Here is a 16,002-nt window from a genome sequence, read left to right on the forward strand (position 1 = left end):
AAACATAAAAATAAGCATGATATTCTCACTTTGCTGTGCATCAATTTCTTACTGCTTTTCTTCTGAGCAGCAGACTCTAGCTCTGGCAAAACAGGTAATACGGATTATAATTGAAAAGTGAATTTAAAATATTATTAAAGTAGAGGCTTATGAGGCTGTGTAATGAATTAATTCTATTTAGAAGTATGAACTTGGTATTTGCCTTTTCACGTAAAGACAACAGGAGAAATCTAAGAGAAGCAATAATGAATGGGGGGCAGGTTAGGCATGAGGTTTGCTTATTTTAGATATTTAACATGAAAGCAACATTTTTCTATTTTGGAAATACATATACTTAAAATTCAAATTATGATAATTAATTATTCAAAGTCATATTATGAATAATTATGAATAATAGCATAATTACCATTTTTATGCCAAAGTTTTTTAGCAAGTCAAACCACCAAACTAAGGGTAGTTGTTGCCTAAGTGCCTGGAACTAGGATTTGCTGAAATGAGAAACGAGTGTTTGACAGCAATTGCCTCTTCTGCAGTTGCAACAAAAGGATCTAGGGTTTCTTCTTCCTTTCAGTGTATGAGGTCTGTTCAATAACTAGCTCATCATAGTTGAATAATCAGAAGTTTAAGTTGAGGAAAGTCTGCTTTACTATTCCAAGTTATTAATTATAAATACTTTTAAAATCTGTTGTTGACAATTCTTTTAAAGAACTTTAAGAATATGGTGTTAACATAATTGTAGTATTCTCAGGAGTCTGTTGACCTCCTATGTGTGCCACTAGACTGTAAAGGACCAAATATACAGCTAGCAATCAAAACACAGTGGGTCTATTCTAGTGCACAGCATATAGGAGCTACTGTAAAGCCTTTTATTTCTTGGCAAAAAATAAAAACAATGACTACAAACAAAATATTCTGAAATTAGGTTCATTTCAGTTTGAAATTTCATGGCAAGCCTGCACAATCTTTGATTTCGTAATCACAGGTACTGACAATAAAAACCTGACTCCAAATGAATATCCTTTTCTAACTCAGTCTGGAAAGGGAAATGCACAGAGCGACTCGGGGCTAAAAAAATGGGGAGTGGAAAAGGGGCAGAGTAAGAAACACAGCTGTCATTCCAATACATCGATTACTACAATAATATAATGTTCAAGTTAGAGCCACCCCCCATTCACAAAAAAATCTGACGAGAACACCAACTGTATTCATACGGCCAAATGTTGTAACTGAAAGATTGGCACAAATTGACTCAAAACTTTTCAAAAACTAAAGAAATGTTGTTCCAGCCTGGCTGGTTTCGCTTGCCTGCCCTAAAGGAGAATGGCTCATTTGGGCTGCTGGGAGGCCAAAAGAACAGCACTTGCACCACGAGTGCAACACCAGCTGCTTCCCTTGTTTTTCTCTAGTTCTCTTTCTTTTTTTTTTTCTCCTCTCTCTCTCTCGTTTTTCATGCGCAGGCAGAAGCTGAAAGACCCAGATCTGCCTCCTCCTTTCTTCTCCTGGAGTCAAACAGGGATCCAAGCCCACAGCTCCCACTTTGCTAGCACATGCCTGATTAGCCACGCCACCCAAAGCGACCATCAGGGAGGAAGGAGCAAGCAACGTTTCGGTCTCTCTTGTACACACTGTTCTGCTCTCCGCAGACTACCTGAGCAGGCGGTGAGTCAGACAGCGGTGACCGGAGCCGGGCACACGGTGTGGATGCAGCTTCATGCTCCAGCAAGGTCAATTAAACAGCGAGCTACTGCCCCAGAGGGGGGACGCTGCTTTCCTTCTTTCCCCTCAATGCCAGCTGCATGCTCCTGCCAGCTCTGGAGTTTTTCTGGATCCATGAGAGAGACAATTTGGGGTGCTAAACCATCAGAAAGCCAGGTGAGCAAAACCACCCCCAGACACCTAATAGCTCCCTGCCAGTTGGGCTTCCTAAACCAGCACACCACGGGCTGAGGCAAGCAGCCAAGCTGGTGCCTGGCTGCCGGCCAGCAGGACGCAGCGAGGCTGGGGAGCGGGACCAGCCCCGCCGGGAGCAGCGGGGCATTCCCCGGCTGCGACGTGGAAGCGTGGTCGGAGAGGCGGAAGGCTGGTCCTCCAATCTCAGCTGAGCCCTCGCTTTGAATCAGGGCGTCTGCAGAGCCGCAGAGCCCAGACCGCTGAGATGAAAGGCCATGTCTCAAAGTCGAGGAGTATTTCGGATGTCGTTGGTGACAGCTTCAGCACGGGATGACCGAGCACACCCGTAAGGCTGCAAACAGGAACTTGCAGACAGCGTGGGGGGGAACAGGGGATGTCCAAACCACCTTATGCAAAGGAGCAAGCTGAACCTCGGCTTCTCGCATCCTGGCCCAGCTCCTTCGCCACAAGCGCTCGGCTAAAAGGGGAACTTGCCCTCCAGCTACGTGAATTTAGCTCTTTTTTCTTTTGCTTATTAGAGCTGTCCAAAAAAAACAATGTTTGCCATTTCAAAACTATCCACTTTTGAAATTTTTAAAAACATCTTTCCTTTTTTTTCCTTCATGCCAAACTGCACAATTTAAATTCATGAACGGTTTCTTCCAAAAGAGGTTACTACTTATCCTCTTGCAAGATTTTTTCTCATTACCCAATAATTAGGAAAAGGAGGCGAGGATCAAATCCACAATGTATTACTCAAAAATCATATTTATTGACAAAAGCACAATTACCAGATACAAACAAATCACATTTTTTTGCCTCTTTTTTTTTTTTTTTTAAGAACACAGATACAATACAAAATCTTGTAGAGACTCTCCAGAGAATTCTCCTCACAAGATATTTTCTCTCATTAGCTATACTCAAATTCCTTTCTTCCTGGGAATCCTTCAAATCACCAGCTATCATTGTTATCCTTGGAATATATTAAACCAAGAAGAAAGCATTACTGTGCCTATTTGGCCTAAAAAAGGGGGAATTTCTCTCTTTCCTGTTCTTGGCATCTCTACTGAAATGAGTTTTTCTGGGTTGCTCATGCTTACCCATTCATAAATTTGACTCTTCTTTTGCTGATGTATATTTTTCTTTAAAAAAGTTCAAAAGTCCAGTTAGCAACAGTTTGATTTCTTAGCTTGCTGCATAAGCCTCTGGCTTAGTTAATCAAGAAATTAGAGGACTATAACACATGGTAGTATATAAACCATGTTCAATATTATTAACTGCTGTTAATAAGCTTAAACAAAAATGCCAACGCACACTTATTTATGATTTTAATTATTTATAGTACACGTAAGCTGTCTAGCTGTAAGAAGCTAGATTTAATCTCTAATAGACTTTCCGCTCTGGTATTGCCTGTCTCTAAGTACGACTGTGGCCACTGTTAATTAAATAAATAATTTACCATAGAAGATTTCATTGAGTACTAGCCACAAGTACTGGGACTGGGTGAAAATAATCACTACAGGGTAAATGTTAGCGGTCCTTCACAGAATCTAAGGAGTAAGACGACTTTCCTACAGTGACCATTTTACAGTACCATTCTATGCAGTTTAATTGATCTGTGCTACAGGATGGTACTAAAAAAATACCCATTTCTATGTATTTTAAGAGAGTACTTCACGTTCTGTTGATTTCATTCCTGTTATATTTGGTTGACTTTTTCCATTAGTTTTACATTTTCTTGTGTAGAAGCATCTGCCTTTTTTTTCCATTTAGGGAAAAGTCCTCCTCATTATTATTTCTTGTTATGTCACCGACTCAAAGTCATCCTCCAAAGACAGCACATCCCTGCTTTATGATCATGACAATCATCCCCCGCTTTGATTTCCACCACATCCATATATCAGCTTTACCGGCCAAACTCAAGTTACTTCCTCCTCTACCAATCTCCTCTTATCAGTACACACAAAACCAGTTTTTAATGTTTAACATTTACTGTACTGCTATTTAGGCATTTTCAAAACCACAGGAGAAAAAAGAAGAAAATTCCCACTTTGCGTTCTGATCTAAATCTACTTTAAAATCCATTGCACAATGGATCCACATTAAATCCACAATAAATCCACAATAAATATTATGGTGTGACTTCAATATCTGACAGCAGTGTAAACATCAGCAAATTTTCATGGGCAATCACAGGCATCTCAATTATCTGAATACTGTCTCACTCATCAAAAGGACAGCGTGACCTACTGCATGGTCAATGTTTTTCTATGTGCTAACGATTTTAGAAAAACAAAGTAGAAACATGAAAGTCCTTAGGTGTGCCTTTATAGAAAATTTCTCCCTATATTTTGTGTGTAAAATGTAAGGCATGAAGTGCTTCCCCCCCAGCGAGAGGAGCTGGGACCTTTGGAGGTGCCAAAGGCGAGGCTGCAGCTGGCACGCCGGGGGGCTCCCGGGCTCACCTGCAGCCCCACGCAGCCGAGCTGAAATGGGAGCTCCAGGTCTCCCTGCCAGGTCGGGTTTCAGGCTCTCGACACAGTGTCATTTCCCAAGTCTTCCAAAGAGTTCTTTTTGTCTTGTAAACTTTGACAAGCGCCACGTTAGCCCTTTAGATATAAAAACACGCCAACATTTAGAAAGGAAAAGAAAAACACCTTTATAAGGCTGCCTTGTTAAAGAAATAATAAAGGAAATACATTCTTCTGCGCGCATAATTTACCTTAAGGTAGATAAGCTCCAAGTGATATGACTACTGCATAGCTCTCAGATGCCGACTCGACCACCTTTAACTTTTTGGCCAATTGGCTGACCCAGAAAGCAGAAGAAAAATTATGGCTGCTGCAGGAAGGAAGTCAAGGGAACAGCTTGTAAACCTGCGTTTCTCTGCATCTGAAGAAGTCACTTGCTGAGCACAAAGAGCATTTGCTAAGACTCACCCTGGCACTAGCTATATTATGCGAGTCAGGCTCACAGAGGTCACGAGAAGAAAGGAGGGAAGAAAGAGCACACAAAGATAAAGAGTTTCAGAGTTCTACTGCAGTTAATTCCCCTAAAATTCACCCCTCCACCTTGTTGCCCAGTTTCCAAAAATAACCTAAACAAAGGCAAGAACTGCAGAGGCAGAGAGCCTTTAAAAAGTTGCAGTTCAAAAATACAAAAAGGTAGCAAGGGAATTGGGGGGAAAAAAGGCTTTTTTTTGGGGGGGGGGGGTGGGAGGGAACAGTGACATCTTTTAGCTTTGTGCAATATCAGCATGGATGTAGGTCAGCACCTGGAACCAGGATTCGAGGGATTTGGGGTCCTGGCCCCTGGCATAGGACGGCACAGTAGAGGTGTACAGAAAGGCGACTGCCAGCCCTTCAGCCTCTCCCTGATTCTAATGAAGATTTGTGCTTGTCTTGGCCGTTTCTGTCCTCACATGTTCCAGGTTACTGAATGGTTTCTCTTTAAGCAACCACATGTTTCATAGGTCTAGTACCAGAAGATGCTTGGCATTTCCCCTTAAAAGTGAAGGTGCCTTAATGTGAGAAAAACATCTCTTAATGACTAAGATGAGAGTCAGCAGCGAGCATTTGCACCCAAAGAATTCAGTTCCTCCCACATTGAAGCAACCTCTTCGAAAACTGATTGCAAACAAGTTAGCAAACAACTGGTATCTATCAAAAATAATTGTTTTACTGCTAGAAGAGAATTAAAGACTCACAGAGCCTAAAACAAACACTGGGGGTTAAATCTGATTCCTAATTGCAGGACTGATCACCAAGGTGGGGGAGAAGAGAACAACTCCTTCTATCATGTAGAAATTGCTGCCCTGTTCAGATTGCGTCTATGAATTTCTCTAGTATCTGAGAAGAAAATTCAGCTACCAACTGAGAGATTTTCTTTTCACAAATATGAACAAGTGGTATTTATTTACACCTTGAGCTGGCTTTGATTTCAGGTGATTCAACATTATGTTACAATACCCTAAATCCATATTCAAATGTGTGCTTCTATTTTTCAGCAGTGATCAAAATAAGCAAGTATTAGCAGAACTCTGCATAACTACAGCATGATACAGGAATATTCCTACTCACTCCACCAAAGACAGCAAGATCACGGTCAGTGTCAAAAAGTCCGTTTGCATGAACAGCTACATTTCCCTCTTGCGCTTCTTTGCCACTTCCTTTCTCTGCATCAGGAAAGATTACTAAAGTGCCATTAACTCAAGTCCCCATGTTTTTACCATAGAAACACTCATCATCATCATCAATACCACCACACACTGCAGAATATTTCAGGTAACACTGTCCAGTGGGAACCATTCCCTTTCTCGTAGAATGAACCTAACATTTGAATGCACGTTTCTCTTTAGCCTTCGTTATTTGCTCTAACACCTTCTGCTCCTCTAGAGACATTCATTCATCTTTCCTAAACAAAAAATTTACCTTGTACGAAGGGGAAAACATAAATCCTCTTTCATAGCCTGGCCTCCCTTTGTAAAGTCCCGGAGTAGATATGAAAACGGAAAAAGAGATGAAGCTATCCACTAACAATAACAATAAATATTTCATCATGGGTTTTGCAATATTAATTATTTCACTTATAACCCCTAAATCCTGAAGTGAGCTCATAAAGAGGCTCACCTCCCCTTTTAGCTTAACTTCCTATGGAAGTATAGTGTCTGCTATAGCACTGTCTTCTAGTCTCCCCTCCAGAACGGCCGAAGCCAGTGCTCAGTTTCAAACACACCTGATAGAGGGGCTGAAGTCACAAAGATAATTAAATTACTGCAAGTTTCAAGAAAATTGTTAGCTGGCTATGAGGCGGAAATCCAAACAAATGCTGACACTGAGGGAAGACCCGACAACAAGCAGGGCCCTGCACGTTTCACATGGCTGACTTGCCAACCCCGACACGTGCACCGGCCAGCCAGGCAGCAGATGCACAGCTTCAAACTCCTCAAGTACCGTGCAACCTCCCACCTGCTGGCAGTCAGGTGCAAGATGTGAGTGACAACCCCTGGGGTGGGGAGAGGGCTAAGGGAGAACAGATATTAGCACCACTGCACACAAAACAACTTATTTTAGCAAAAGGGTATTTCTCCCCTGTGTGGTTCTGGAGGAAAGTCTGAAAATGTAACACAAGCTCGCTTCAAACCATTAAGAAAACAGGAAGCAGAACTGGCAAAAGCGATGTGGAGGTTTGGGGCTTTGGGCAGGGTTTAAGTCTCATAATTCTTAAACTTTTTTTCTCTTGTATGCTTAAGTAATGATTTTCAAGTGGCACAGCTGTCAGCGCTGATGACTTACTCCACAACAATCTTCTTCAGCCTTCTATCACCATGAAAGTCACCACAACCTGAGAAAATATCCCTCAGCAAACGATGACACGAAATGGGCCAGACTATGCCTCCTTAAGAGAAGCAACAAAACCTTTGAGGGAGAAGCTTTTTTAGGAGCAAAGCTGAGCAGAGTGGGAAGGAGACAGCTTCGCACAGCCTTAGCTTCTTTTCCCAGGGGAGCAGAGACTGAGAAGGAAAAACACCACAAGCCTCTCATCTTCTTCTGTTTGCCACAAAAGAGGGATGTATTTTTCAGTACGATCTGGTGAGTCTGACACTGAACTTAGCTCAAGTGACATGAAATGTTAATGTTTAGGAACAAGGTAGGTGGAGAGGAGGAGGAAAGAAGACATTTGTTATTTGATGTAGAATTCATTCAAAAGCTTATTTTCACAGCCAGAACTAAAATTTCCATTCAGCTGTTTATTTCTGGTAGCTGAGATAGCTCAAACAAGTGAAAGAACAGGGATCGAGAGGGAGCCCGTATGCCTGCCTGCCTAACCACAGCTCTTCCTCAGATATCCCAGAAGAGAACCAGACATGTTTATCTGACTACCAGTCTTCCTGTTTTCTTGCATTTCTGGTAAACTTGGGGCAAAGGGGCAGAGGAACGCAACCCTAGTACCATGCCATGCAAACAATAACACAAAAAGTGTGCCCTGTTGATCGAAGTAGCACCCACGTTGTGCTGTGACGCTTAGCAGAGAACTGGCACAGCCCTCATCAGCACCAGCGCTCTGGCCTCACCCACTCTCCCTCCTGATGGCGATCCAAGCCCTGAGAGGCTTTCCAGAGCAATACAATCAATAAAAACCTTACCTTCACTCCCCACCCCCCTCCCCCCAAAAGAGACCAGCGGGGCTAAAGAGCATGAGATGGCGCATGGCTCAAGCCACGGGGGTCCACGGCAGTGGTGCAAGGGGCTGAGCCATGCTGTCCGAGCACTCAGCCCTTCATCTGCTCAGGGGAGGCAGATGCCCCTAGAGACCATTCCCAAATGAAAGAAGGGAGCAGTGGCCTAAACCTTGAAGACAGACCCCATAAGAGGAGAAAGAAACGCTGAGAATTGTTACGGGCAGGCTTTTCTCCACACCAGCGCCCAGTGCCTGGGGGAGTCCCAGAAGTACCGCGTGGGGAACGTCATGAGCTCTCGGCACCACAGCTGTAGCAGTCGCTATTCAGAATTGCGAGGACCTGTGTACCAAACTAATCCATTCAGTTTGGTTTTTTTTCCTTTCTTCTCGGACTGAATTGTCTTCCTTCATCACTCTGATATCCCCTTCTGCTTGATGTATTTTAATTTTCTCACTCTTATTTATTTATGTTACATCTGAAAAACAACTTTTCCCTCGCACACACCAGACCATCATCCCTTTCCTGTTTCATGCTCTTCCCAGCCCCCTGTTGTTTCTCTGCTGGCCCTTCTGCCTTCGCTCTGCTTCCTCACACTTCTCTTTTCCTGTCCTTGGTTTTTCTCTTCGTTTTCTTCTGTCTTTCATGTTCCTCTTGGTGCTTTCTCTTCATCCTTCCTGCCAAAATGAAGGAAGTGCTCCACTGGGAGGATACTTGGAAAAAACAGATAGTCTGCTCAGAGTTTTAGGCTACGTCATGGCACCTGATCGGAATTTTTAGCCTCGCTTACTACACAGCTTTGCTTGAATGCATCCCGCTATTCACTGAGGATTGTATGTACAGTCCCCCTGTCAAAAAAAAACAGGAAGAGGTGCCACATAATTTAGGAAGCATACACTAATTTTAAATCTATGTATTTAATGAGCTACGTCTGCTATTCATTTTGGGGGGGGGGGAGCTGTGTAGAAACTACAAACCACAACAATAAAAAACTTGGGAGAGTGACAAATGGAGCACTAGACAAGTGGCTAGGCTTCCAAGTGCTGCTCTCCCCTGTAAAGTGACTGTTCAAAAATGACACCTTCTTACTTCGCAGCTCTGCTGCCCAGAGGGTGAATTTCACCTCTGTGTAGAATGCCAACGCAAGGTCATTTAATCATTTCAACCCTATTTATGTCCTTAGAAAAGATTTACTCATGTTGTGCTGCTCTCCTGAACAGGGACAAATGTCTCCCAGTAGAATCTCAAAGACAAGAGTTCCCACTTCCATGGAAAAAAGTCTTGTTTTAATAAATAATTTTCCTGTTGGTCATAAAAAGGAAAAAAAAAATAACACAGATAAGAGAGAGACGAGTATCATTCCTGCTGGCACAGCAACATGAGAACGGTTGACCAAAATCCAACTGCAGGGCTATATTCTCTCCTCAGTTACACCGTGAAACCTTGCTGAAATCTATAGGCTAGATTCACTGATATGTTCTGGCTGCTTTGCATGTTTTAGCAATGCAAAGCAGCTGTAAATCCAGTTTAACTTGCCAGTTTCTGTCAGCTTTACCATGCCAGATTAGCACTGCTGTTAGATTCAAAAATACCAACATCTGGAGGTTCCCCCATCTCCCTCTCCGACTTTAAACCTTGGAAGTTTATAATTCTTCCACCAAGTGGCAGTTTGCACAACTAGCAGGACCAGCCTTAGGTATTTTTTCACTAAGACCAAAATATACTTGTCCCCCATACTATATTCACACAGCCAGCTGAGCAGATCACACAAAATTCACTTAATGATCAACTCTAGGTTATTCCGTGGCCAATTGCCCAGTTGCTCCAGAGAATGACTCCTGACCCTGTCTGGGAGCAGGTGTGTTACAAGTCTGCAAAGTGAACCTGACAAAACAAAATATGCCGTTTCCTTGTACTTCTATATTTCTTTGGATGTCAGGAAACAGAGCTCAGCCTTGTTTCCTGCTCCTCAGCCAGGGGAGGTGAAGGAAACTGGAGGTGGATATACAGAAAGGCAGAAAGAGGACAGAAGAAGAACTAGAAAGAAAAATAATATAAAAACCCCAAACACTATTTCACTCTGGGGACAAAACAGAAAAGTTTGGAAAAAATAATTCCCCCGACAGACCAAGCCTTTCTCTCCAGGGAGAGAACATGCAACAGTCTCAGGAATTAATAGCATTTTCTTGCAACATTCAGCTGCTGCTGCACTTATAGTCTTATAAAAAATATCATTTGCTTTTTGCCTGAGAAAAACACAAACAAAAAAGAATTTGAGAGACTTTGAGGGGACGCGTGTATTCATGTCAGTTCTGATTTTCTAAGAACAAAGGCTTTATTTATAAATAAATAAATAGGAAGCATCCAGCATATTTTATTTATTTCCAACTCATTCCCAGCCCCTCACTCTGAATGCATTAATACATACACCTTAAACACAATTGGGCTCTTTGGGTTGCCATGGAACTGAAACCTTTGCAGTTTAGATGGTGATGTACGCCAGGAAGCATTCTGTTCTTACACTTCCTATAACAGAAGCAAAATCACTGCATAGCATTAACTCCCTTAGTATTTAAGGCATTCAGTGTCTCTCTTGTCTGTACGTCTTCACACAGACTTTGCTTCTTCTATTTCACCACATGTAAATGAAACACATTTGACACAGCTATTCTTGTCTTTATGAAGCCAATAGCTCACATGCAGAGCACATTATAGAAGGTCCACAAGACTATGGACTTTCCCTTTTTAATATGAAGCTGTTTAAAGGCATGCAGCAGCTGAGACGAGGGCTGGGGAAAGATATGAAATGTATGTGGATATAAAGTTGTATGAAACAGCAAGGTAGTATTTTAGTAGATTTTTGAAGCCTAGTTAACATACTTACTGCTAACAGTCTTGACACGCATTCTGAATATTCCTTACCACCTTCTGAATGTTGGTCCAGACAACCAATTACACTATAAAGCTCTCAGAGCTGTTGTCAAGTCTTTCTATTATCTTTGTTTCATAAACTAGGTTGGTGGACCTTCAACAGTAACAAGAGCTTTGGGCACTTTTGTTATAGAAAGAATTAGTCAGTACAACTACGTGTCATCTAAAGATTCAGCCTGCAATGATTATCTTAAGCAGATCTGAGTTTTTTGCCAAAGTTTCCATACTGCAGACACAATTGCAAATGCATCTATTTCTGTCTTCAAGGCAAAAGCACGGTACACAGACATCCATGCTTACTATGAAAAGGTGACCATAATAAATAAATAACTAATCATGCACATAAATATTGCATTTGTACCTGCAGAGACAGCGGGAAGCCAGTTCATGGTGTGAAGCCAGTTTGAGGCTTTTATGCCCTAACTTAAATATTTGCATAGTATTAAGCTTAAAATTAAAGCGTTTACTTAAGCAACTTGCTGAATTGTATATATGGAAAAACAAGAGGGAATTCAGCTTCTCTACACGAGGGCAGATTCTTTGGATGCCTTCTCCATCACATGAATTCCTGGACAGCATAAAGACAGACCGACTACCAACCGGGGAATTCCCTTTTCACTTTCCAGAGAATTTTGTGCGTGAGTTGGATAGAAAGGCAACAATCCAGGTAGTTATTTTATGAAGAAGGCATTTGTTGCTTAGGCTCTTATCCCTCGACCACCTGGTAACACTCCTGCCTTTTAGTATTGTCCCCAGTCCTCAGTAAAGAAAAGATCCATTCACAGAACACCTCCGATTGAGCAGGTTTTCCGAGTATTTGTGCCACAAGCAACCTCTTTCTTGTCAGTAATTCCTCGTGGCTGAATCAGCCCGCCTGGAGTTAGTGATTTCCTGCAGTTCACTGCCCTGAGGGATATGAGGTTGTGACTGCTCATAATGAGGCTTTCTGCAGCAGATTTTTGCCCCAGTGTCCCTCCGTTTGCCAGCAGAAGGTACAAAAGCACTATTGTCTTTCTGTATCAAAACTGAGTCACCCGTCACCTGTCCCCGAGTGCTAGCACGTGCCAAGCTCTCCCCCGAGTCCAGCAGCACCAGTGGGATCCCTGTGCTCGCCGGCTGGCTCAGGTCCCTCCACAGAGCCTGTGCGGGTGTTGGGAGCGCTCCTGCCAGGCACGCACCCCGCAGCTCATCCTGCAAGTCAGATTTCCGCCCCCAGCCCTGCCTTAGACGAACCTCATGAGGAGAGAGTCCCGGCAGACTTGCGAGGGCCAGTGCCCTTGAAGTCAAGGGCACCCTTCAGGTCCCCTTCTCCTTCCTGCCTCTCCGTCCCCAGACAGCTACTTTCATGGAGATGAAGTGGCCTTTGGAGGATTACAGGGATCCTGTTCTGGAGGCCTTGAGCTTTGTGGCAGTAGTTAAGAGTCCCAAATATTCATCCCACTGATGGAAAAAACGTGCTAGCAGTCCAAACACTGCTGCCAAGGTGCAACTCCTTGTTTTCCTTTCACTTGCAATGAATTTCTGATAGTTGTACATCCCTACCACTGCTTCCATTACCTCTGGTTTAAGAAAGACTCTTGCCATCGTTTTTCTAGTTACAGGAAAACGTATATTGTGCTGCGATGAAAGGCCAGTGCAACGTCAGGAGCATTAAAAGGGCTCTAGGGACTGATTAGAGTCAAAAGGGAAAGGATTTATGATGGTTAATAAAGTTAAATCTCTCACAGTTCTGCTTATTCTTTCCAATTTCAGGTAACCAGATCTTATAGGAAAAGTTATTAAAATGCTGGAAGTTATTACTGTCCCCTTTGAAAGAATTCCCTAATAAGGAAATCTAAATTCTGCAGTTAAGCACCTGGCCAGGAGAGAGTCCAACTCACCAAAGCTTCCAAGCTGATACTGAGAAGGAGCAAGAGAGGGGATATGTTATGTGCCTGGGCCTTTGACTAACAGTTTAACAGCAAGGACCTTGATACCAACAAATCTCTTCAGCATGTGTGTAATTTAAATGGTCTCCAGTGGATCTTCAGCCTGATTTCAAATGGAGCTTCAGCTTTCAGGCAACTACTGAAATTTCCACGGGTGTTCAAGTGCCAGATTGTTTCTTGGCAAAAACGACACGGATCAAAAAGGAAAAGTTTTCTCTCCTCTGCATATTTAAATGGAAGAGCTAACTAAAGAAGGAAGGTCTGCTCCTGTTTTTCATTCCCAAAATGGTTTCACGTACGCACCTTCCACTGAAGAATACGTGATTAAGACGCTCCAGGTTTGATCTCAAATTTGTTTTAAAACAGAATATAATCTACTATGCCGAAAAATCAAAATAATTTTTAACGTTAATGTTTTTCCACATTCAGTTAATGACATCGGGAGAGGCTGAAGGGGAGAGGAAGCCCGATTTTTCCGAAATACTGGGAATTTTGTATCAATATCTAGCAGCTACTTACACTTTCATGGATCTCAGATTTTGATGTTTCTACCATTTAATAATAAATTTGTTACATTTGCCCTTTTCTTTCCCTTCTGTCATTCTTTCACTATACAATATCGATTTTAATTTCCTGTGGAAGTTTGCAATCTTTCAAAGTGTAATGGTCTCAGAGGCTTTTCTGTAATAGTAAAAACCTAGTCCTTCTGAAGGCCTATCTTTTATGAGCTGTGCTCCTGCAGATTAGTTGCCTGAGATGTTTGCAATGCTGCGTGAGAACAGGCAAAAGAAGAAAATCAAAGTAAAACCCCAAAAGAAAAACAAACAAAAAAAACCCTTCACTTCCTTCTGACTCCTACAATCGACCGCTAAAGGAAATTTCATTTTGATTTGGGTAGATGACAAATCTGTGAAAGTTATTACCTCATATCAAAAGAATTTGCACAAGGTGCAAAGTATGGCATCTCTTGCTATACAAGTCACTACAAGCACGACACCAAGTTGTCTGCTTTCTTTTCATTCTCAGCAGACACAGAGATCTGCTAAGGGTTGCCGTTCAGATAAGCATCTCTCCCCATGAACCTGTCCTTGGCTTCCTGAGAGATCCTGTCTCCCGCCGCAAAAGACACATTCCATCGAAAAAGTGAAAGTATCAACCAACAAATGTTCATCCCTATCCAAAAGATACCTGAGAGCAGGAAACTAGACGAACTGGCCTAACGGGTCCTTTCCAGACCTCTGCACCTATAAAATATAAAGCTAATTTTCTTCAAGTTAGCTTTCCATTGCAAATGCTCCCCCACAGCAAAACTACTTTTTTTACACAAACATAAACCAATAAACAACAATGCTGAACATTTTAAATGAATCAACCTGTTTTCCTTGCAAACTCAGGAGAAACAAGAGCAATAACAGACTATTATTCCTATTTCCATCCTGAAAAGGTTCTTAGAGGTGAATGTTATAGGACGCATCTTTCTGTATAGAAAAGGTCTGCAAATGATAGTGTGAATGATATTAGGGGAGCTGCGATTACCTGTGGTCTTTACAACAGGCAGTCTAGAAGCACTTCCTAGGTAAGCAGGATTCTCTCTCACTGAAAGGGCAGAGACAGACTCCAGGAGCTTCCTTTTAACAGAACCAGAATCAAGCCAGAACTGGAAACCGCTTCACCATTCAAAACACAAGTTACTTCTGTTGTGAATTGCTCTCCCAAAATCTCTAATTTGTTTAACAAAGCACACACTTCCTCTTCCCACTCCCGATAAGGCTTCATATTGCTTTCCATTTCTCACATCACTGATATGGCAGGAAATCATGCACATTTCCGACAAATATTGTCTTCAAAATTATATGCAAAAAATGGAGTATTAAATCCAGATATATACTTTTGGAGCAATCAGTCACCTCTCCTTCTCATCACTTTATAACTTTTGAAGATAGACAAGTTTTCTTTTTATAATTGGGTTGTCTTTCTCTTTGTCATTTTGGTGATCCATTTCCTTGTAACTTGGTTTTACATTTGTATCTTTACCACTTAATCTCTAATCACTAGCTAATCACTAAACAAAACTTCCATGCAAGGAACATTACTTAAACAAAGGTCTCAGATGCTACATGAAGTGCAATTCAACTCCCAAAGTGAAGGAAGATTCTTCCACCAGCTTCAGCTGGAGTTGCATCAGGGTCATGAATCAGATGAAGATGTTCCATCCTAATGGTTATGTGGTGTACTACAAACTGCTTAGGAGTATGATGTAACTATTCTCATAAAACCACTTTGTTCATGGTTTTACAGTACCTGAACATGTGTTAACAATTTCATGTCAGAACAGTAGAAAAGAAATGTGCCAGCTACCACTGACTTTAAATTTTCAGCCTCTTAGGCCGTAAATTAAATACAAGTCCTCCCTTAACTAGATGTGGATCTGAGCCTCTAATTGCTTGTACAGGGTGAGGAAAAAAGACTTGATATATGGATTTAATTCCTATTGAAATCTTGGTCAAAGACTGTGGGTGATGCAAAGCTAAACATCAAGGGAATAACTGCCATCGTCTGGCTGAGTTTGGTAAAATGGAGTTAATTTGCACTTCTTTAGGGATTCACTGGTGTGTGAAATTAATCTAATTTAGATTGACCAGAATCTGAAAAGGGAATGAAGGAGAAAAGCAATTAAGGACCTTTCCTAAGCACAAAAATTCTACTGCCTTAACTGCAAAGACAACAGTTAAAGTACAGAATCCTTTATGTTAACGCTACCCCCACTCCGTTTTTAAGAAAGGTAATAATAGGCTGTATATCTACATGTCATCATTATACTAGTATGGCTTCACCTAAAGGAAACATTTTACTGATATCTGTAAATAAACACATTTTCAAGATCATACCAATTGTTAAAGCAGTTCACTGCTGTGCATATAGACCAAGCCTAGGAGATAAACATTTGTTGGAATGGCTGGGTTTAACTGATTTTACATCTGGCTTAATGTTTACTTCAATGACTTTTAGCACCTTCATGTTACTGTTACTGTGTTGTTTCAACAAGGAATGGCTAATGTAAGACGCAGAAGTTCA

The 16,002-nt window shown here is 41.8% G+C and overlaps 1 protein-coding gene and 1 long non-coding RNA gene across 6 annotated transcripts in view; one reads left to right on the top strand and one right to left on the bottom strand.

The window, feature by feature from the left end:
- Nucleotides 1-16,002, bottom strand: part of HIVEP2 (HIVEP zinc finger 2) — a 149,190-nt gene that overhangs the window by 94,095 nt on the left and 39,093 nt on the right. The gene's annotated exons all lie outside the window — the stretch shown is intronic.
- LOC138066758 (uncharacterized) lies at nucleotides 4,507-16,000 on the top strand. The gene is made up of 3 exons (XR_011140244.1): nucleotides 4,507-7,481; nucleotides 12,752-13,265; nucleotides 13,357-16,000. It is a non-coding gene; the product is annotated as an uncharacterized lncRNA (long non-coding RNA).

The sequence above is a fragment of the Struthio camelus genome, chromosome 3 (genome assembly GCF_040807025.1).
Source record: "Struthio camelus isolate bStrCam1 chromosome 3, bStrCam1.hap1, whole genome shotgun sequence".
NCBI classification, from domain to species: domain Eukaryota; kingdom Metazoa; phylum Chordata; class Aves; order Struthioniformes; family Struthionidae; genus Struthio; species Struthio camelus.